The 24,369-nt window shown below is 40.3% G+C and overlaps 1 protein-coding gene and 1 non-coding gene across 3 annotated transcripts in view; one reads left to right on the top strand and one right to left on the bottom strand.

Moving 5' to 3' along the window:
- Positions 1 to 24,369, bottom strand: part of LOC126162362 (integrator complex subunit 13) — a 302,316-nt gene that overhangs the window by 240,993 nt on the left and 36,954 nt on the right. The window lies entirely within an intron of this gene.
- Trnas-cga (transfer RNA serine (anticodon CGA)) lies at positions 4,451 to 4,525 on the top strand. Its single transcript has one exon. It is a non-coding gene; the product is annotated as a tRNA-Ser (tRNA).

The following is a 24,369-nucleotide window of genomic DNA, read 5'->3' as shown; positions in this document are numbered from 1 at the left end:
CACACGCACACCTATTGCAGTGCCATAGGGCAGGCACATGCCTGTGCACACCGCCCCCCCTTCCCTCCCTCCCTCCCCCCCCTCTCTCTATCTCTCTATCTCTCTCTCTCTCTCTCTCTCTCTCTCTCTCTCTCTCTCTCTCTCTCTCATACACTCACTCACTCACAGACACAGACACATACACACACACACACACACACACACACACACACACACACACACACAACACTGTACAGGTTGGTTTCTGTTAAAACCAACTGAGAGAAAGAAAATGATCTGTTGAAAAAATGTGTGGTAATGTTTCCTTTGCCACAGACAGCTTTAACTATCATAGTAGAACTTTTAAACTGTTGGGAAAATTATTTCTGCAAATATATTCTTTCCCATTGTATATATTCACAACAATGGGCTGTTTAGTCTTCTCCCTCACAGACAGCTCACACAGAAAACAGGGAAGTTGTGTTTCTGACTTACCAGTTTGTGATTAGACTACTAACACAGAATCTGAATTTGCAAATAACTATAAATGAGGCCCAAAGTCATGGGAGGGGGGGGGGGGGGAGAGGAGAGAAAAGGACAGGTGGTGGGAGGAAATGGACATAAAAAGTAGAAAGGAGGAGATGGCTAGAGAGGGGGGCAGGAGGAGATGGAGAGGGGAGGGGGAGGGGGAGGAGGAGGGGGAGGGAGTGGGGAGAGGGAGAGGCAGAGGGAGAGGGAGAGGGGAAGAGTGAGAGAGAGGGAGAGGGGTATAAGGGGAGAGAGGGGGGCAGAGGGAGAGAGAGGGAGGGGCGGGGAGGGGGAGGGGAGGATGGGTTGGGGGGGAGGACAAGTGAGATAGGGGGAGTGGGAGGGGAGGAGGGAGAGAGGTGGGAGGAGAACATGGACAAAAAGAGGTAGGTAGACGTGATGGACAACGAAAGGGGGAGAAGGAGATTAGGATGTATATACAGTTTCCATACACAGTAGAAATGTGTGCATTTTCTATTCTTTCTTTTCTATTTAACTTGACTGAGCCACAGCAATGCATGGCTGGGTACATCTAGTTCGTTATAAAACAGAAAGTGCTGTGAATTATGAGCAACCAAAATGTGAATATTTTCTTCCAGCACAAAATAAGGAAGTAATTTATAGCAAGCTAATGGTAGATGAATCATGTCAGGTTTAGCATTATGAATTCTTACACATTTAACATACCGGTATTGACACATTTAATATCTCAATATATTTCAAGGGAGAACATATCTTCACTTAGAAGTTCTTTGTCCCTTTTCATACTACAAGTTTATAATATGCAGTTTTAAATTTAAGAATAAGAATAAAGGGACTTTAGATTATCTAAAATGAAGTACCTGAAGCTTCTTCACAATAATATCATATTGTTGTTGTTGTGGTCTTCAGTCCTGAGACTGGTTTGATGCAGCTCTCCATGCTACTCTATCCTGTGCAAGCTTCTTCATCTCCCAGTACATACTGCAACCTACATCCTTCTGAATCTGCTTAGTGTATTCATCTCTTGGTCTCCCTCTACGATTTTTACCCTCCACACCGCCCTCCAATACTAAATTGGTGATCCCTTGATGCCTCAGAACATGTCCTACCAACCGATTCCTTCTTCTAGTCAAGTTGTGCCACAAACTTCTCTTCTCCCCAATCCTACTCAATACTTCCTCATTAGTTATGTGATCTACCAATCTAATCTTCAGCATTCTTCTGTAGCACCACATTTTGAAAGCTTCTATTCTCTTCTTGTCCAAATTATTTATTGTACATGTTTCACTTCCATACATGGCTACACGCCATACAAATACTTTCAGGAATGACTTCCTGACACTTAAATCTATACTCAATGTTAACAAATTTCTCTTCTTCAGAAATGCTTTCCTTGCCATTGCCAGTCTACATTTTATATCATCTCTACTTCGACCATCATCAGTTATTTTGCTCCCCAAATAGCAAAACTCCTTTACTACTTTAAGTGTCTCATTTCCTAATCTAATACCCTCAGCATCACCCGACTTAATTCGACTACATTCCATTATCCACGTTTTGCTTGTGTTGATGTTCATCTTATATCCTCCCTTCAAGACACCATCCATTCTGTTCAACTGCTCTTCCAAGTCCTTTGCTGTCTCTGACAGAATTACAATGTCATCAGCAAACCTCATAGTTTTTATTTCTTCTCCATGGATTTTAATACCTACTCTGAATTTTTCTTTTGTTTCCTTCACTGCTCGCTCAATATACAGATTGAATAACATCGGGGAGAGGCTACAACCCTGTCTCACTCCCTTCCCAACCACTGCTTCCCTTTGACGTCCCTCAATTCTTATAACTGCCATCTGGTTTCTGTACAAATTGTAAATAGCTTTTCGCTCCCTGTATTTTACCCCTGCCCCCTTCAGAATTTGAAAGAGAGTATTCCAGTCAACATTGTCAAAGGCTTTCTCTAAATCTACAAATGCTAGAAACGTAGGTTTGCCTTTCCTTAATCTATTTTCTAAGTTAAGTCGTAGGGTCAGTATTGCCACACGTGTTACGATATTTCTACGGAATCCAAACTGATCTTCCCCGAGGTCGGCTTCTACCAGTTTTTCCATTCGTCTGTAAAGAATCACGTTAGTATTTTGCAGCTGTGACTTATTAAACTGAGAGTCCGGCAATTTTCTGTCAACACCTGCTTTTTTTGGGATTGGAAATATTTATTTTTCTTGAAGTCTGAGGGGATTGCTCACCACATGGTAGAGTTTTGTCAGGACTGGCTCTCCCAAGGCTGTCAGTAGTTCTAATGGAATGTTGTCTACTACCGGGGCCTTGTTTTGACTTAGGTCTTTCAGTGATCTGTCAAACTCTTCACGCAGTATCATATCTCCCATTTCATCTTCATCTACATCCTCTTCCATTTCCATAATATTATCCTTAAGTACATCGCCCTTGTATAGACCCTCTATATACTACTTCCACCTTTCTGCTTTCACTTCTTTACTTAGAACTGGGATTCCATCTGAGCTCTTGATATTCATACAGGTGGTTCTCTTTTCTCCAAAGGTCTCTTTAACTTTCCTGTAGGCAGTATCTATCTTACCCCAAGTGAGATAAGCCTCTACATCCCTACATTTGTCCTCTAGCCATCCCTGCTTAGCCATTTTACACTTCCTGTCGATCTCATTTTTGAGACGTTTGTATTCCTTTTTGCCTGCTTCATTTACTGCATTTTTATATTTTCCCCTTTCATCAATTAAATTCAATATTTCTTCTGTTACCCAAGGATTTCTACTAGTCCTCATCTTTTTACCTACTTGATCCTTTGCTGCCTTCACTACTTCATTCCTCAAAGCTACCCATTCTTCTTCCACTGTATTTCTTTCCCCCTTCTTGTCAATTGTTCCCTTATGCTCTCCCTGAAACTCTGTACAACCTCTGGTATAGTCAGTTTATCCAGCTCCCATCTCCTTAAATCACCACCTTTTTGTAGTTTCTTCAGTTTTAATCTACAGTTCATAACCAATAGATTGTGGTCAGAGTCCACATCTGCCCCTGGAAATGTCTTACAGTTTAAAACCTGGTTCCTAAATCTCTGTCTTACCATTATATAATCTATCTGAAACCTGAATGAGATTTTCACTCTGCAGCGGAGTGTGCGCTGATATGAAACTTCCTGGCAGATTAAAACTGTGTGCCCGACCGAGACTCGAACTCGGGACCTTTGCCTTTCGCGGGCAAGTGCTCTACCAACTGAGCTACCGAAGCACGACTCACGCCCGGTACTCACAGCTTTACTTCTGCCAGTACCTCGTCTCCTACCTTCCAAACTTTACAGAAGCTCTCCTGCGAAACTTGCAGAACTAGCACTCCTGAAAGAAAGGATATTGCGGAGACATGGCTTAGCCACAGCCTGGGGGATGTTTCCAGAATGAGATTTTCACTCTGCAGCGGAGTGTGCGCTGATATGAAACTTCCTGGCAGATTAAAACTGTGTGCCCGACCGAGACTCGAACTCGGGACCTTTGCCTTTCGCGGGCAAGTGCTCTACCAACTGAGCTACCGAAGCACGACTCACGCCCGGTACTCACAGCTTTACTTCTGCCAGTACCTCGTCTCCTACCTTCCAAACTTTACAGAAGCTCTCCTGCGAAACTTGCAGAACTAGCACTCCTGAAAGCTCAGTTGGTAGAGCACTTGCCCGCGAAAGGCAAAGGTCCCGAGTTCGAGTCTCGGTCGGGCACACAGTTTTAATCTGCCAGGCAGTTTCATATCAGCGCACACTCCGCTGCAGAGTGAAAATCTCATTCTGGAAACATCCCCCAGGCTGTGGCTAAGCCATGTCTCCGCAATATCCTTTCTTTCAGGAGTGCTAGTTCTGCAAGTTTCGCAGGAGAGCTTCTGTAAAGTTTGGAAGGTAGGAGACGAGGTACTGGCAGAAGTAAAGCTGTGAGTACCGGGCGTGAGTCGTGCTTCGGTAGCTCAGTTGGTAGAGCACTTGCCCGCGAAAGGCAAAGGTCCCGAGTTCGAGTCTCGGTCGGGAACACAGTTTTAATCTGCCAGGAAGTTTCATATCAGCGCACACTCCGCTGCAGAGTGAAAATCTCATTCTGGAAACATCCCCCAGGCTGTGGCTAAGCCATGTCTCCGCAATATCCTTTCTTTCAGGAGTGCTAGTTCTGCAAGTTTCGCAGGAGAGCTTCTGTAAAGTTTGGAAGGTAGGAGACGAGGTACTGGCAGAAGTAAAGCTGTGAGTACCGGGCGTGAGTCGTGCTTCGGTAGCTCAGTTGGTAGAGCACTTGCCCGCGAAAGGCAAAGGTCCCGAGTTCGAGTCTCGGTCGGGCACACAGTTTTAATCTGCCAGGAAGTTTCATATCAGCGCACACTCCGCTGCAGAGTGAAAATCTCATTCTGGAAACATCCCCCAGGCTGTGGCTAAGCCATGTCTCCGCAATATCCTTTCTTTCAGGAGTGCTAGTTCTGCAAGTTTCGCAGGAGAGCTTCTGTAAAGTTTGGAAGGTAGGAGACGAGGTACTGGCAGAAGTAAAGCTGTGAGTACCGGGCGTGAGTCGTGCTTCGGTAGCTCAGTTGGTAGAGCACTTGCCCGCGAAAGGCAAAGGTCCCGAGTTCGAGTCTCGGTCGGGCACACAGTTTTAATCTGCCAGGAAGTTTCATATCTGAAACCTGTCAGTATCTCCAGACCTCTTCCATGTATACAACCTTCTTTCATGATTCTTGAACCAAGTGTTAACTGTGATTAAGTTGTGCTCTGTGCAAAATTCTACCAGGCGGCTTCCTCTTTCCTTTCTTACCCCCAGTCCATATTCACCTACTACGTTTCCTTCTCTCCCTTTTCCTACTGACGAATTCCAGTCACCCATGACTATTAAATTTTCGTCTCCCTTCACTATCTGAATAATTTCTTTTATTTCATCAAACATTTCTTCAATTTCTTCATCATCTGCAGAGCTAGTTGGCATATAAACTTGTACTACTGTGGTAGGCGTGGGCTTCGTGTCTATCTTGGCCACAATAATGCGTTCACTATGCTGTTTGTAGTAGCTTACCCGCATTCCTATTTTCCTATTCATTATTAAACTTACTCCTGCATTACCCCTATTTGATTTTGTGTTTATAACCCTGTAGTCACCTGACCAGAAGTCTTGTTCCTCCTGCCACCGAACTTCACTAATTCCCACTATATCTAACTTTAACCTATCCATTTCCCTTTTTAAATTTTCTAACCTACCTGCCCGATGAAGGGATCTGACATTCCACGCTCCAATCAGTAGAATGCCAGTTTTCTTTCTCCTGATAACGACATCCTCTTGAGTAGTCCCCGCCCGGACATCCGAATGGGGGACTATTTTACCTCCGGAATATTTTACCCAAGACGACGCCATCATCATTTAACCATACAGTAAAGCTGCATGCCCTCGGGAAAAATTACGGCTGTAGTTTCCCCTTGCTTTCAGACATTTGCAGTACCAGCACAGCAAGGCCGCTTTGGTTAGTGTTACAAGGCCAGGTCAGTCAATCATCCAGACTGTTGCCCCTGCAACTACTGAAAAGGCTGCTGCCCCTCTTCAGGAACCACACGTTTGTCTGGCCTCTCAACAGATACCCCTCGTTGTGGTTGCAGCTATCTGTATCGCTGAGGCACGCAAGCCTCCCCACCAATGGCAAGGTCCATGGTTCATGGGGGGGGTAATATCATATAGACTACTCTATATACCCCTAAGCCTCTGAATACTCAGTATTGCTCATTTCAAATATGCTAAGCTTGTAACTTCTACAATTTAAACTCCCATTTTGATAATGTTACAGAATTTAATCTTTCACGAAATCTATCCATTAAATTCTTATACATAATTCATTGCTATTTCTCTATAAATCGTTGCCATGTTTTTGGGTAAATCGAATTTGCATGCAACAGATATTCTAGCACACATTATGGATGGACAATGAATCTTAGGTCATGGGTCTGAATAGCACAGTACTGCAAATGTATCTATTTTTCTTTGTACTACCACACATAATTCAAAATAAATTCACTGAAAGTGAATACCAGCTGTGTTAGGTATAGACAGATGCACTAACTATTAGTGATGTGTGAATATCTGTGCCTGATCAGGACTCTAATCTACATTTCCCACTTACCATGAGCATTTGCCTTAATTGCTTTGGCTATTCATACACGCCTCCCAGACTGACTCAAGCTTCCATGTCACACTGTCTACTTGCCTATACCATAATCTTCTATATCTACATCTGACACAACTGATGCCAAGATGTCTGCATTCAGCAAATGTATTTCAAATCAATTTTGGATGGCCGTCAATCATTGTAAATGTTTGTTCATGCAGACATGCAAGTAAATACGAGGCAATACTCTTCCCTTTGCAGACAAGAGCATTATTGTGCTGACAAAGAAAATGTCTGATTCAATACTGTTGCCACAGTATGATTTGTACAAAATGCTTTCTTCAAGGAAGTGTGTGGTGCGCAGGAGACCTTCTGTGCTATTTGGAAGACAGGAGAGAGGTACTGGCAAAAGGAATTGTGAGGGCAGGTCGTGAGTCATGCCTGGATAGCTCGGTCAGTAGAATATTTTCTGTGTTGGAGTTCTTGTTTCTGCCCTTTGGCTACAATTGTGTACATTAACTTTTACTGTGTCTAAGCTGCAACAGAAGTATTTCTTCCAAAGGAAACCTGAGGTAAACATTTGTGAATGTTCATGCTTCCCATCATGCGTAAATGCTGCCAACTTTTGGCATCATTATGAAAATATGAGCAAGTCAATGTAACAGTGTGCACCAGCTTGTGACTGTGTGCAGGAGCTCATGACTATCAGAACATAAGGATGCAGTTGGTTCGCTGTACTCCAACGTACAACTGAATACTGTTATTGTTATTTTGCATGGTAATTACTGATTGATCATTTTACTATTTATTACAAAAGAGAATATTGTGTAATTAATTATTTTAGTCCATAAAATGAAACCAAGTGTGCAAGGTATGTTTTGAAAGTGGGCACATATTTTTGTATAAACTTGCATCTAAAATCATCAAAAAATTTCCTAAGCACATTAACACACAAAGACAAATTTTCTTTCCTCCAGAAAAAATTCAGGCCTGAAAGGGTTAATCTGTAAAGAAGTTTGAAATGTGTGCAGACACAGCTGCAGAATTAAAGTTCATTTTGTAATGAGGTACCTCGACAGAATGACCTCCCCCATGCCAACTGGGACAGATCCTGAACATGTTAGCCATCTGAAACACAACTCGCACTCTTCACACATGACGTCTTGTAAGTTATGGCTCAAGGTGGATGCAATATTTTCTGATTTTTTAAATGTATTCAATGCAGTACTGTACAAAAGATTATCCATGAATGTTTGAATATTAAATTAAATTTGTGACTGGATTGAAGATTTCTTGGTAGTGAGGCTACAGTATGATTTCTTGGTAGTGACAACACAGCATTTTATCTTGGGTGGAGAGTTACCAACAGTTATAACAGTAATTTCAGACATCCCCAGAAAAGTGTGTTGGGACTCTTGCTGTTGGTGTAATATACAGTGAAAACCCTATTTCATTTTTTCATGTGGTCCAGACTAAAAACACAAAATTGAGGAAAATGTTAAAATCCCCAAAATATGAGCAAAAACACCTGTAATTGGCAAATATGATTAAAAATCACAATTTCCTGCAGAACTTTGTCTAAAATTCTGTGTAAATGAAGGAAATTAAATGTACAATATAATGTTTATACAATAATTTGTGGTAATGAATTTCATCAGATGTGTAACAGCAACTAACAACTCACGACCCATCCTCACAGCTTTACTTCTGCCAGTACCTCATCTCCTATCTTCCAAATGTCACAGCTCTCCTGCAAAACTTGCATGACTAGCATTTCTGGAAAAAGAATATTGTGGAAACAGGCTTAGCCACAGCCTGGAGATGTTTCCAGAACGAAATTTTCACTCTGCAGTGGAGTATGCACTGATATGAAAGCACTTGCCCACAAAAGGCAAAGGTCCTGAGTTTGAGTCTCGGTCCAGCATAGAGTTTTCATCTGCCCGGAAGTTTCAAAATGCAGTCTGTTTGCTAGCAGAACACTTGGGTGAACAATTCTAGAAAATTGGTCAAGTGTATAACACCAAAATGGGACCAACATGGGGTACTGACTACATACAATGAAGGCCAGAAGACATGATCCAGGTTTATTTGACAACAGGCGAGTGTCACAGAACTCCTGAAAAATCTGCACTTGCTGGCACTTGAAAAAAGACAACAAATGTCATGTGAAAGTCTGCTTACAAAGTTTCAAGAACCAGTCAAGAATCTAGGAATACAATACAAACCCCTTGAATGCCTGAAGCGACCATAAAGACAAAATCAGATGAATTACAGTGCACATATAGACACCTGAGCAGCCACTCTTCCCATGCTCCATATGCAAACAGAATGGGCAGCAACCTAGTATACAGTACCATGGGAAGTATCTTCTCCCATGCAGTTTACAGTGGTTTGCACAGTATGAAAGTACAAGGGCAGTTCAAAAAGTAACAACAAATTATCAGTATTAAATGCAATTAACAGGTCAGGCATTTGAAACTCCCTGGAAGTGAAGATGCACGCTTTGAGGAAGTTCTGGCATATGCCGACAGGGCATGACACGCTAAATAGGAAAGACAGCTGAAACAATATGGCCATGTCCCTATCTGTGTGCACTGTAAAAGAATAGCAAGCCATAACATGATTTCTGTGATTGGAGGGTGTAAAACCTTGAAAAATCCATCATTACCCTAGCAACAGAAAAAGGATCAGCCACTGTGATATTTGACCAACAGTAGTATTCAGTGAAGCCCTACACCAGCTGCTCCATATGCAAACAGAATGGGAAGCAACCTAATATACAGTACCATGGAAAGTATCCTCTCCCATGCAGTTGTCCATTCTGACATCTCTGCATACAGCATCTTCCACCGAGATCCCATCCCTGTGATTCAAACTGACCTGTAGTCGCTCCTTAAAACCTAAGGCCACTCACAAGGACTAACACCTCAATCCACAGAACTTCTTACCCCACCCAAACCACACACCACACCTTTTACCTTCTTCCCAAGATCCACAAACCCAATCATCCCGGCCATCCTACTGTCGCTGGCTTCAAAGCATCCACCAAATGTGTTTCTGCCTTAGTTGATCAATGCTTGTAACCCACAGTACAAAGACTTCCCTCCTATATTAAAGACACCACCTATTTCCTAGACTGTCTGAAATCTGTGCTTGTCACACTCCCACCAACACCTCACTTGTCAATATTTATGCCACTTCCTCTATACCAACATCCCCTCCACACACAGTCTGTCTGCTGCTAAACATTTTCTCGGTCAGTGCACACCTGATTCCAAACCTATGAAGTCCTTCCTGCTCACTTTAATCAACTTTTTACTTATCGATAACTACTTTCCTTTGAGGGGCAGACATGCAAACAGATCACAGGCAGAGCAATGGGAACCTGGACAGCTCCTCCTATTTCAACCTTTTCATGAATCGCTTGGAGGGGGCTTTCCTTGTACCCTGGTCCCTGGTTTGGTTTAGATAAACTGAAGACATCTTTACCATATGGACTCATGGTGAGACTGACCTGTAAAAATTCCTGGAATTTCTAAATACATTCTTCCAATAAAATTTCACATGGTCCTATTCTGAATCCCACACCACTTTCCTTGATGTTGAATTCATCCTCAACAATGGCCAGGTACACACGCCTGTCCACGTTACACCTACTGATAATTGGCATTCATGGCAAACATATTTGTTTGAATGCAGACTCTTTCGATCAATACAACACCATTCTCACCTCAGCCTTCACTGGACTTAATTACCCCACCAGCCTAGTTCAAAAGCAAATTTCCCAGGCTACCACATTCAATCCTGGTACTGCTGATCCCTCCAAAAAACAACTTAGCAGTACACCACTTGTCACTCAATATTATCCTCGCCTTGAATGTACTAATCAGATACTTTGACAAGGCCATGACTTCCTAGAATCATGCCCTGAAATGAGGTCCATTCTGTCTTAGATTTTGCCCACCACACCTAGAACAGATTTTCATCATCTTCCCAATCTCTGCCATATCCTTGTCAGACCCTACACTCCTTCTGCACCCATCTCCCTACCTTTCGGCTCCTACCCCTTTGACCGTCCCCACTGCTAGACTTGCCCTCAACATCCTCCTACAACCAACTACATCAGCCCTTAACTGGCAAAACTTATACTATCAAAGGGAGAGCCACCAGTGAAAGGCCACATGTTATACACCAGCTGTTATATAAACACTGTTTGGTCTTTTACATCTGCATGACTACCACCAAGTCCTTAGCTAGGATGAATGGCCATAGGCAGACAGTGTATACCAGCAACACGCAATGTCCTGTTGCAGAGCATGCTCTACATCATAACAGTCTTGATATCGGTGCCCGTTCCACTACACGCGCCATCTGGATTCTTCCCACAGATACCAGTTTCTCAGAACTCCAAAATGGGAACTAGCACTAAAACATGTCCTTGGTTCTCATAACCCCCCTGGCCTTAATTTATGTTATTTTCTTCCATCTCAGCATTTATTCATAGTAAATACTCCTTTCTTCATTCTGTTTTAGTTTTATACATCTTTCATTTTCTGACCTATCTATTTTTCGCCATACCCCTACCACCTCAATTACATATAATGTACTTAGCTTTTCATTCTTATTAACTTGTCCATGATATCTTGCATATTACCCTGTCTGTCACCTTTAACCTCTCATGTCTTCAAATCTCACCTGTTGCAGTCTGCAACAATCAGTCTTTCCTTCTCATCCCTTCTGGTAAGTCTCCCCTGACCTAGAGTTGTGGGTGCCTTTTCTGAACTCTACCCTTTTCTTAAACCTCTCCAGTTTCACCCCTCTTCCTTCCCCTTCAAACCTTCTGCCAGAAGTATGAGCCACTGGCCCTGAAAGCCTGAAAATTTTAGTACCTTTATAAACAAGTTCTCCTGCCGCAACTTGGTGAGTAGATTTTTTTTGTCAATCCAATTACATTATATAGAAGGATGTTGGAAGGGTATGGAAATAGCTGCATTAGTGAGAGAAAAGTGTACGAGTGGGTAGGTCTACATCTACATCTACATACATACTCCGCAATCCACAATACGGTGCGTGGCGGAGAGTACCTCATACCACAACTACCATCTTCTCTCCCTGTTCCACTCCCAAACAGAACGAAGGAAAAATGACTGCCTATATGCCTCTGTACAAGCCCTAATCTCTCTTATCTTATCTTTGTGGTCTTTCCACGAAATATAAGTTGGCGGCAGTAAAATTGTACTGCAGTCAGCCTTAAATGTTGGTTCTCTAAATTTCCTCAGTAGCGACTCATGAAAAGAACACCTCCTTTCCTCCAGAGACTCCCACCCGAGTTGCTGAAGCATTTCTGTAACACTCGCATGATGATCAAACCTACCAGTAACAAATCTAGTGGAATAAGTCAGTCACACATGAGCAATGCTCTAGCCATAACAGCATGGTTGCCGATGACGAGAAGATGGGATGCACTGATGCCACAATTCATGAGAACTGGCGTATTTCTGTGGAAGCTTTAGCCATGGAACTGAGTATCAGTGTTGGATCTGCTCATACCATTATTAGGTTATCAAGTACCTTTTTTGTGTGCACGATTGGTGACTAGGATGCTCACTGGTGAACACAAGGTGACGAATGTTAAGGCTGCCACATCATTTCTGGCACAATATAACATTGAAGGACATGACTTTTTGACATTTATCATCACATGAGACAAAACCTGGGTGCATGATTCTGAACCAGACAGAAAAAGGCAGTTTTCAGAATGAAGAAACACATCTTCTACATCCACGAAGAAATTCAGGTCTCACCCTCCGCCGGAAAGGTCCTTTTCATCCCCCTCTTGGATATGAATGGGTCAATTTTGGAGCACTATCTGCGAAGGAGTGAAACAGTGAATATTGCTTGGTACAGAGCCATGTTGAAGAGTGAGCTAAGGCCAGCAAGACGAAGCCATTGCAGAGGACTTCCATCTAGAGCCATTCTCCTTCACGACAATGTGCCCCCCATATCACCTGCAGCTCTTGCCATCACTGAGTCCACCTCGATAGCTGAGTGGTCAGTGCAGCAGACTGCTATGCAAAGGGAACCAGGTTTGATTCCCAGCTGGATCGGAGATTTTCTCTGCTCAGGGACCAGGTGTTGTGTTGTCTTCATCATCATATCATCCCCACCGACAAGCAAGTTGCCGAAGTGGCATCACCTAAAAAAGACTTGCGCCAGGTGACCAGTCTACCCAAAGGGAGGCCCTCACCACATGACATTTCATTTTTTCATTTGGTGATTGAGATTTTAGGTTGTACTGCATTACCCATACAGCACTAATCTCACTCCTTTGGATTACTATGTGTTTGGACCTTTGTATGAGGCTCTCAGAGGACAATGATTTGAAAGTAATGATGAGGCTAAAGAAGTGTGCACTCTCAGTTGTGGGCACAACCAAAACCCTTTTATTTGAATGAAATAGAAAAGTTTGTGCAATGGTATGAGAGGTGTATCAAAAAGGATGGTAGTTATATTGAAAAATGACATAGTGTATGTATCCGTAATTGAAATATATGCTTTGCAACAAGTAGTTTGCTGTTACATTTTGAATCACAGTTGTAGATGTTGAAAAATTTTCTCAAAATGTTTCAGCTTTTTACAATTATTTCTTTTTTACGTTTATGATTTTACTTCTGAAAGACATTATAATCACATCACTCTGACACAAAAAATATCTATGTCACTTCACAGTGAACTCTTGTTTATTTAATTCCTGGATGTGACACTGATATCCCAGCATGCCAGTGACTTTATGAGAAAAAACATTATGGGAAGTAAAAGTAATTCAAGTTTGGAAAAATTCTTGTAAATGGTGGAGCAACACTGGTTACACTCGATACTCCTGTTGGTTATCTCCACCTGTATTTTTGTTACATCTACAAGTAATTTCTAATTGCAGACAGAAGTTGCCGTGTCAGAATGTCAGCCCTTATCACTGCTGTTTCTCACACTGCAGGGGTTTTGATATTTACAGGGGCTTACTTCGTGTTTCCATATTCTTATAATCACCATCATTCAATAGTATTCCTCCTTTTTCCTCTTAGTTTTGTCATCTTTTTCACATGGTTACTACTTTCTATAATTTCTTACAATGACCTCTTGATCAGCGTTTCAGTTCAGTTCATTAAAACCCATTTTTTCATTCATTCACTTTTTATTTGGCCATCTTAATATCAAAATGCCTATAACTTCCAGTTGACAGATACCTCATTTCCCTGGTCTTAAGTCAGACAAGATGCTCTGCTTACAGAATACCACAATTTATTTGATAAAAATCCTTTCAGCAAAGTAACTGTGGAAGTTGGAAACAAGTTTATTTACACTGCAAAAAGAGACAAAATAGAACTAGAACTATTGAACACTTAGCTATAACGAGAGACAGCCATAAAATAGGCAGTGTTTTAAGACACCTAAGTAATGATCCAATTGATACCACTGAACATTACAACATCACTGAGAACCAAATACCACATCAGCTGCTGCTAAATGGGAAGGCCTTCCAAGAATCTAAAATGTCCAAGCTTTACAGAAGAGACCAATAGGCAAGTAATGATTTTACAGCAGCATTCATCATGGGTGAATTAGAGGAGGCTAGCAAAAAGAGTAAAAAGGGAAAATAAGTTGGCTTTCATGATATTCAGGAGACGAGATAAAAGAAGTTATTTAAATAGTTAAGGGAGAGGAGAATTTAACAGTTATGAGGGACTGGAATTTGATAGTAGGAAAAGTGAGAGAAGGAAAAATAGTAAGAGAAAATGAGCTGCGGTAAAGGAATGAAATAAGAAGCTCTCTCGTAGAATTTTGCACAGAGAATAATTCAATCATTGCTTACACTTGGTTTAATAATAATGAATAAAGGTTGTATACACTGATCAGCCAGAACTTTATGGACACCTACCAAACAGACAGTATGTTTACCTTTAGATGGGCAAGAGCGAGATATGTTGTGGCATGGAAGCAGTGAGGTCTTAGTAGGTCGCTGGAGGAAGTCGGCACCACATACGCACACACAAGTCACCTAATTCCTGTAAATTCTAGGGAGGGGTGCAATGAGGTCTGTTGACGCGCTTAGTCGCACCTCAGATGTGTTCGATACAGTTCAGAACCGGTGAGCTGGGGCACAAGCACATCAATTGGAACTCACCATTGTGTTCCTCAAACCATTCCCATCACTCTTGGCCTTGTGACATGGCACTTTATCTTGCTGAAAAATGCCACTGTCGTCGGAAAGGGTGTACATGGTCTGCAACCAGTGTACAATATTCCCTGGCCATCATGGTGCCTTGCATGAGTTCCATGGCACTCATGGATGCCCCTGATAAATGTTTCCGATAGCATAATTGAGCTGCCGGCAGCTTGTCTCCATCCCACAGCACAGGTGTCAAAGAGCAGTTCCTCTGGAAGAAGACGGATTCGTGCCCTTCCATGATATGACGAAGAAAGTATCAGGCTGCATCAGACCTTGCAATGCTGTGCCACTGCACCATTGTCCTGTGCCAATGGTCATGTGCCCATTTCAGTCATAGTTGCCCATGTTGTGGTATAAAAACTAGCACATGCTTGGGTTGTCCGCTGCAGATGTCCTTTGTTAGGAGTGTTCGGTGCACTACGTGTTCATACACATTTGCACTCTGCCAGCGTTAAAGTCTGTTATACTTCTGCCACAGTTCACTGCCTATACTGTTTTACCAGTCTGTCCAGCCTACGATACATGACATCTGTAATGAGGGGTGGGCGCCCAACGCCACGACAACTGGACGTGGTTTCACCACATGTTTAAAGACGCTCACTACAGCACTCCTTGAGATCCTGACAAGTTATGTAGTTTCCAAAATGCATGTGCCGAGCCTTCGGGTGCTCACAACCTGCCCTTGGTCAACCTCTACCCTACACATGCACAGCACGCTCACTGACATTACATGCACCATATGTGTGTCTGACTAGCAGTCATTCCTTGCCAGGTGACATTGCTATCGCCTGGACAGGTTTATATCAATATGAGATGAGCTGGAAAGTTTCCAACTGATTATATAATGGGAACAGGGAGATTTTGGAACCACATTTTAAACTGTAAGAGATTTCCAGTGACAGATGTCGACTCCAACTACAATTTATTGGTTATATAATGTAGATTAAAACTGAAGATATTACAAAAAGGTAGGAAATTAAGGACATGAGACCTGGATAAGTTGAAAGAACTAGAGGTTGTTGAGAGTTTCAGAGGGAACATCAGGGAACAATTGACTGAAACGGAAGAAAGGAATATGATAGAGGATGACTGGATAACTTTGTGAAATGAAATAGCATAAGCAGTAGAGGATCAAAATGCAATTCCTGGGAGAAATCCTTAGATGTCAAAAGAGATACTGAATTTAACTGACGAAAGGAGAAAATAAAGAAATGCAGCAAATTAAACAGGTGAAAGGGCATACATACTTCTAAAAAGTGAGATTGACAGAAAGAGTGAAACTGTTACAGAGGAAGAACTAGAGGAAAAATGCAAGGCTACAAAGAAACATGTATAACTAGGGGAAATGTAAGAAAGTAAAGAGTACCTGGGAGAAAAGAGAAGCAGCTGTATGAATATCAAGGGCTCATATGGAAAATTGGTCCTAGGGAAAGAAGGGAAAGGTGAAAGGTGGAAAAAGTATAGGGAGGGCTACATAAAGAGATGAACTTGAAGGCAATACTATAGAAAGGGATGAGAAAGTAGATGAAGATGAGATGGGAGATATCATACTGTGAGAAGAATTTGACAAAGCACTGAAAGACTTAAGTCAAAACAAGACCCCTGTAGTAGACAATGTTTCCTCAGACCTTGTGGTATCCTTGGGAGAATCAACCATGACAAAACTACAGTATTTCACCTATTGTGCAAGACATGTGAGGCAAGCGAAATATCTCGAGACTTCAAGAAGAATTTAATAAGTCCAATTCATGAGAAAGCTGGCAGATGCAAATATTACTGAACTATTAGCTTAATAATTCAAGGTTGCCAAATTCTGACTCAAATAATTTACAGAAGAATGGAAAAAAGTGTTAGAAACTTACCTCAGGGAAGATCGGCTTGGACTCTGGAGAAATGAAGGAACACAACCTAACTACTTCTCTTAGAAGACAGGTTAATGAAAGACAAACTTATATTTATTGCATTTGTAGACTCAGAGTAAGCTTTTGACAATGCTGTCTGGAATACGCTCTTTGAAATTCTAAAGGTAGCTGAGGTAAAAATACAGAAAGAAAAATATTTTTTTCTTTTACAAAAACGAGATGGCTGTTACGAGAGTCAAGAGGCGTGAAATGGAAGCAGTGGTTGAAAAGAGACAGAAACGAGTTGTAGCTTATCTCCAATGTTATGCAGTCTGTACGTGGAGCAAGCAGTAAAGGAAATCAAAGAAAAATCTGAGAAAGAATTAAAGTTTGGGGAGAAAAAATAAAGACCCTGATGTTTGGTGTAACATCCACGAGATAAAGTTTAGCTACAGCGTGACGAGAGGAAATTATGCCTCTAGCAATTATAAACATTATCTATTCGACATATAAAAAAAACAGTGAAACGATGATAAATATTAATTATTTATATAATATTTTATGATGTAATTGGACATATTGATGTGTATCATACAAAGACAATGATAACTGTAAATTCCTTTTATGATCTGCGTTTGTCTTCTTTTGTTTTTACCTTTTGTTGGTTGGCTTTTGTAGGTTGTGGACGCATATCAAACTGAGGTCTGTTAAGAAATTGTAATTATTTGTTAATTATTACTTGAGAATAGAGTTCATTATTATTATAAATATGAGTGAATAATTATTTGTAATTTTAATTCCTCTTTCAGTAAGCATTATCTGTGTTATAATTATTTCTTTCTGCTGCAAGGAGCGCAGCTATTGATGATAGCGATTTGTATCGCATTTTTGTCTGTGTTTTCCTTAGAAAAAAATCAAATGTTTGCTTGATGAAGTCTAAATAGTGCACAATATGAAAGTAAAGTTTATAAGCATTTCAAATACTTAACTTATTTGCTCTAACAATAGAAAGTCTCTATAAATTGTCTGCCCCCATCTTAACAATTGTCTCAATGGCAAATTCAAATTACGCAACTCTGCAGACATAAATGTCGAATGTAATACAAATGCGTAAAAATAAATGTGCACCGGTGGTCCCAAACTCATTTTAATGAAAATAATTCGAATCAGATTGGTTCTTTAAAAACAGTGCCCATAGCTCAATCCTTATAAAAAACTTTTCTAGCAGATGTATGGAGCCGAAAGTAATTACGCACGAGTTGTGAAGAATATTGTTTCAGGTAACATACGTCAGTGTTGTGCGCGGCTGATATTCGGTGGTTTTAATGATCATTTTGCTGAAGATAACTGCTTCCATCATAATCAATAGTTGTATAGAATCTGTTGTATGAACTATGACTTAGTGACACATACATAACTTACAGACAACACTTTAACACGGTGTTAACTTGGAGTTCTTTAGCAACTTGACCAAATCTTTAGCCGGGAGAAAAATTATTTAGTAATTACTCAACGTAATAAAATAAGATTATCATTTTCATTTACAAATTAGTTAAATATCAAACCACTGAATAACACAGTGAACGCCACATTGGCAATGACACTGAAATTCCATCAGAGACAGCAAAGGCCTTGCAAGAGCAGCTGAATGTAATGGACAGTCTCTTCAAAGAAGGGTATAAGATGAACATCAGCAGAAACAAACCAAGTGTAATGAAATGTAATTGACTTAAACCAGGCAATGCTGAGTGAATTACATCAGGAAATGAGACACTAAAGGTAGCAGATGAGTTTTACTAACTGACCAATAAAATAACTAATGATCGTCAAAGAAGAGTGGATATAAAATGTAGGCTGGCAAGGCAAGAAAAGAAAGAGAAATTTGTTAACATCAAATGTAAATTTAGTGATAGGAATAGACATGGAAGTCACCCCTTTAATTATAAGGCTTTTATTTTTAAAATTCATAACCAGTTTCAGGCTAACACATGTCAACCATTACGTGCAATTGGTCATGTTCTGTGAGACTGCATAGGGAGGGCGTCACTACAACAAGCAAGCACAGACTCCACGCTCTGCGCTTGCTTGTGATGGTCGCTTCCGCTCTATCCAGTCTCGCAGCAGCTGGGATCGCAGCAAACGCCTAACTGCACATGATGATGTGTGTTTGTAAGCCCAAAACTGGTCAAGAATTTTAAACATAAAAGCCTTACAATTGAAGTGGTGATTTCTATGCCTATTGTGATTCTCAGTTGTACTTGTTCCACCATCAGTATTGTTAGTGATAGGAAGTCTTGTCTAGAGTGTAGTCTTGTTTGGAAGGGAAAAATGGATGATAAACAGTTTAGATAAGAAGAGACTAGAAGGTTTTGAAATGTGGTGCTACAGTAGAATGCTGAAGATAGATGAGTAGATCACATAACTAATGAGGAGGTACTGAAGCGATTGGGGACAAAAGAAATTTGTGGCACAACTTAATTAAAAGAGAGAATAAGTTGATGGGACACGTTCTGAGTTATTAAGGGATCATCTGTTTAGCGTTGGAGGGAGATGTGGTGGTAAAAACTGTAGAGGGAGACTGAGATATGATACAGCAAGCAGGCTCACATGAATGTATGTTGCAATATATTCAGAGACAAACAGACTTGCCACAGAATAGAGTAGCACGGAGAGCTGCATCAAACCACTCATCGAACTGAAGACCTTAACAACAACAGAAGTCATATGCAACTTCACATGTTAGATGTTTGATGTTGAAAAGGCAGCCCTTCTTCGAATTGTTTGAAAGAAATAGTACCCATATTTTTATTGCAAAGAGGTATGACAATTGAGGTGAGATGCATATTTATGCCACTCACTGCCAAAACCCTTACATTCTTTGCATTTCGTCCAAAATGTTATGCAATAATGCGTAAATTATTTGCGAACAACAGCACTAATGTATCTTTTGACATGTTGAGTGCCAGCTCATTGATAAACATATTACAAAAAATGTGACTTCAGATTTCTTGTGGCCTCACTGTGGACCTGAAAAATTCACATTTTGTGATAAGATGCAAACTAGACCAATTAGAAGTTAACATAAATGACAAAAACCTTATGAACAATGCTCAGATCTTATGTTTCTCAAAATACCATATTACAGAAGGAATTGAAATGTTACATATGGACAGTTATGGCGTAGCCACCTACTACTGTAGAGATAGCATGGGAAAAGGTGGAGTAGCTATTTTCATTAAAAATAACTTAACTTTTAGATCTGTAGATGTAAGGAAATATTACACTGACCAAAAGTTTGAAGTATGTGCAGCAGAAGTGACATTAAACAGTTCAAAATTAATAGTGGTTACAGTCTACAGGGCACCAGGAACCAATTTCACAGCCTCTATGGTGCAGCTAGAATTGTTACTATCAACCTTATTTTTAAAAAATAATGACATTGTCTTACTTGGGGACTTTAATGACAACTTTAAAACTGAAAGCAACAGCAGAGTAGAGCTCCAGAATTTGCTGAGTTCCTACAATCTTACATCGGTGGTTGACTTTCCTACTAGGATCACACCTGACTGTCAATCTCTGATAGACAATACATTTTGAGATGTAAGTTTGTACCAGAACTTCACTGTCACCCCAATCTTAAATGGCTTATCAGACTATGATGGACAGCTCCTCACTCTACATGACTACAGACCTCTCAAGAAAACAGTCTCATTCTGGAAGGCAATCATACTTATGAACAAAGGGACCCTGGAAATTTTTAACCGTAATCTGTAGCATGAAGACTGGAATTCAGTGCACAGAGTAGATGATGTTGATAAAAAGTTTAACATATTCATAACTGAATTCCTATCCCACTTTGAAGAAGCTTTTCCTAAAAAGTTTGTTAGGAACAATATTTCCTCATCCTTAAAGAAGTCATGGATCATTAAGGATATTAGAGAGTCATGTAAATGTAAGTGGGGACTTTATATTGCAACCAGAGTGTCCAGGGACAGAGAATCAATCAGCAATTATAAAATGTATTGTAAAAACCTAAAGAAACTTATTTAGACATCAAAAGCACTGTACTAAGTAAAAGAAATTAATAACTACAATAATAAAATGAAGACTGTCTGGAAAATATTTAGCAAGGAGACAGGGAACAATAAAAAAAAGGGCCCGTAGAAAACTTTCTAAATCAAACACGAAGGGAATCTTATGCAAAATCCTGAGATCATAGCTGAAATCTTTAATAAACACTTCCTGTCAGTGTCTGAGCAAATAGGCTGCAAGGGTTCTCTGAATGATGCCTTGACCTTTTTGCAAAGTGCTGTCCCTAACAAAATCATTCAAATGCATATCAGACCTATTACAGTATAAGAAATTGAAAGAACAATTGCCTCCATGAAAACCAAGAACTCCTGTTGAGTAGACAATATTTCTAGCAAATTGTTAAAACAATGTTGTACTTCTGTAAGTGATATACTGTGTCATATTTTCAATGCCTCTTTGCAGCAAGGAATTGTTCCTCATAGACTAAAGTATGCTCTCATGAAGCCTGTCTTTAAGAAAGGGGAGAAAACTGATGTTACAAATTTCAGACCAATATCTCACCTGACTGTGTTTTCAAAGATACTAGAAAAACTTTTATTCTAGAATTTTATGACACCTACATAAATTCAATATTCTTAGCAAACATCAGTTTGCTTTCTGGAAAGCTCTGTCAACTGAACAAGTGATTCTGCCTTTATAGATAAGGTTTTGGAATGTTATTTTGTGATTTATCTAAAGCTTTTGACACTGCGAACCACCAAATACTATTACTGAAGGCATACCATCTAGAAATAAGCAGTGTAGCAAATAACTGGCTTCAGCCATACCTGACAGATAGAAAACAGAAAGTAGTCTTAGATAAGTCAGACAATTTGTGTGGTGGAATGATTTCATCAGAATCGAGAGACACAAATTGTGGAATGCCACAGGGTTCTATTCTTGGTCCTCTACTGTTCCTTTTATTTATGAATGATTTACTTTATTCTCCCATGATACAGTGTAATTTTACCATCTTTGCAGATGACACGAACATAATGGTTAATGGTCATAAATGGGAAAATGTTTAAGAGTCTGTTAATATTATTCTTATAGATTTAATGAAATGGTTTACTGCAACAGAGGATGACAGACTAAAGGCCGAAATACTAAATGTCTTTTTCCAAAGCTGTTTCACAGAGGAAGACTGCACTGTAGTTCCTTCTCTAGATTGTCACACAGATGACAAAATGCTAGATATCGAAATAGATGACAGAGGGATAGAAAAACAATTAAAATCGCTCAAAAGAGGAAAGGCTACTGGACCTGATGGGATACCAGTTCGATTTCACACAGAGAACGCGAAGGAACTTGCCCCCCTTCTTGCAGCGGTGTACCGTAGGTCTCTAGAAGAGCGTAGTGCTCCAAAGGATTAGAAAAGGGCACAGGTCATATCCGTTTTCAAGAAGGGATGTCGAACAGATGTCTCTAACATCGATCAGTTGTAGAATTTTGGAACATGTATTTTGTTCAAGTATAATGACTTTCCTGGGGACTAGAAGCCTACTCTGTAGGAATCAGCATGGGTTTCGAAAAAGACGATCGTGTGAAACCCAGCTCGTGCTATTCGTCCATGAGATTCAGATGGCCATAGACACGGGTGTTTCTTGACTTCCACAAGGCATTCGATACAGTTCCCCACAGTCGTTTAATGGATAGAGTAAGAGCATATGGACTATCAGACCAATTGTGTGATTGGATTGAAGAGATCCTAGATAACAGAACGCAGCATGTCATTCTCAATGGAGAGAAGTCTTCCGAAGTAAGAGTGATTTCAGGTGTGCCGCAGGGGAGTGTCATAGGACCGTTGCTATTCACAATATACATAAATGATCTTGTGGATAACATCGGAAGTTCACTGAGGCTTTTTGCGGATGATGCTGTAGTATATCGAGAGGTTGTAACAATGCAAAATTCTACTGAAATGCAGGAGGATCTGCAACGAATTGAAGCATGGTGCAGGGAATGGCAATTGAATCTTAATGTAGACAAGTGTAATGTGCTGCGAATACATAGAAAGAAAGATCCTTTATCATTTAGCTACTATACACCAGGTCTACAACTGGAAGCAGTTCCATAAATTGTCTGGGAGTAGGCATTAGGAGTGATTTAAAATGGAATGATCACATAAAGTTGATCGTCGGTAAAGCAGGTGCCAGACTTAGATTCATTGGAAGAATCCTAAGGAAATGCAATTCAAAAACAAAGGAAGTAGGTTGCAGTACACTTGTTTGCTTACTGCTTGAATATTGCTCACCAGTGTGGGATCCATACCAGATAGGGTTGATAGAAGAGATAGAGAAGATCCAAAGGAGAGCAGCGTGCTTCGTTACATGATCATTTAGTAACCACGAAAGCGTTACGGAGATGATAGATAAACTCCTGTGGAAGACTCTGCAGGAGAGACGCTCAGTAGCTCAGTACGAGCTTTTGTTGAAGTTACAAGAACATACCTTCACCGAGGAGTCAGGCAGTATATTGCTCTCTCCTACATATATCTCACGAAGAGACCATGAGGATAAAATCAAATAGATTAGAGCCCATACAGAGGCGTACCGACAATCTTTCTTTCCACGAACAATACGAGACTGGAACAGAAGGGAGAACCGATAGAGGTACTCAAAATACCCTCCGCCACACACCATCAGGTGGCTTGCAGAGTATTGATGTAGATGTAAATGTAGAAATGGTCTTTCAACACAACTGCCACAACTGAGGAAGAAATGACTGTTAAATATGCCACACAGGTCATAGAAAGAGTGGAAGTAATGAAGTTTCTAGGCATGAAGATTGACTGAAGAGTAAACTGGTCCCATCACATTTTAGATCTTTACAAGAAACTCAGCTCTTCAATTTTTGCAATGCGAATCATCTCTGACTGTGCAAACTTAAGCATTAAAAAAGCAGCATACTATGGTTACTTCCATTCTTTGTTGGCACGTGGAATTATTTTCTGGGGAAATCAACCTCTTGCAAAGAAAATATTCATTGCTCAGAAGTGTGTTGTAAGAGTGATGTGTGGTGTAGACCCTAAATGCAGTTGCAGAAGCCCATTCCAGAATCTGGGAATTCTTGAAACCACTTCTCAATACATACATTCACTTATATGTTTCATAAGTAAAAACACTGATTTATACAAATGTAACAGTGAATACCATCAGTACAACACAAAGAGAAAATGATTTCCACACTGAAGGTAAAAATTTGAAAGTTGTGCAGAAGGGTGTACAGTACTCTGGTATAAAGATATTTACTGCTCTTCCTCCAGAAATAAAATGTGAAACAGCCAACAAATCTACATTTAAAGAGCTTCTGGGGAGGCAATTTCTTTTAGTCATGCCATTTTACAGTTTGGAAGAATTTAAGAAACACAGTGAGAAACTGCCTTAAAATAAAATAAGATGTATTATCATATAAATTGAACATTAAGCTGTAAATTCTTGTCATGTATGTTACTTTTTTAGTGTTAACTGCTTATATTTAACTCTCTGGGTTATACAACCTTTTCATATTTAATTTACTAAGTTTTATACTTTGTAATCTGTAGGCCTAAGGTTTCTCATTTCATCATGTTGTGTTACGGATCATGGTAGTAGTTACTTAACTTTC

Source organism: Schistocerca cancellata, chromosome 2 (genome assembly GCF_023864275.1).
Source record: "Schistocerca cancellata isolate TAMUIC-IGC-003103 chromosome 2, iqSchCanc2.1, whole genome shotgun sequence".
In the NCBI taxonomy this organism is placed as follows: domain Eukaryota; kingdom Metazoa; phylum Arthropoda; class Insecta; order Orthoptera; family Acrididae; genus Schistocerca; species Schistocerca cancellata.
This window is presented reverse-complemented; position numbering and strand designations above follow the sequence as displayed.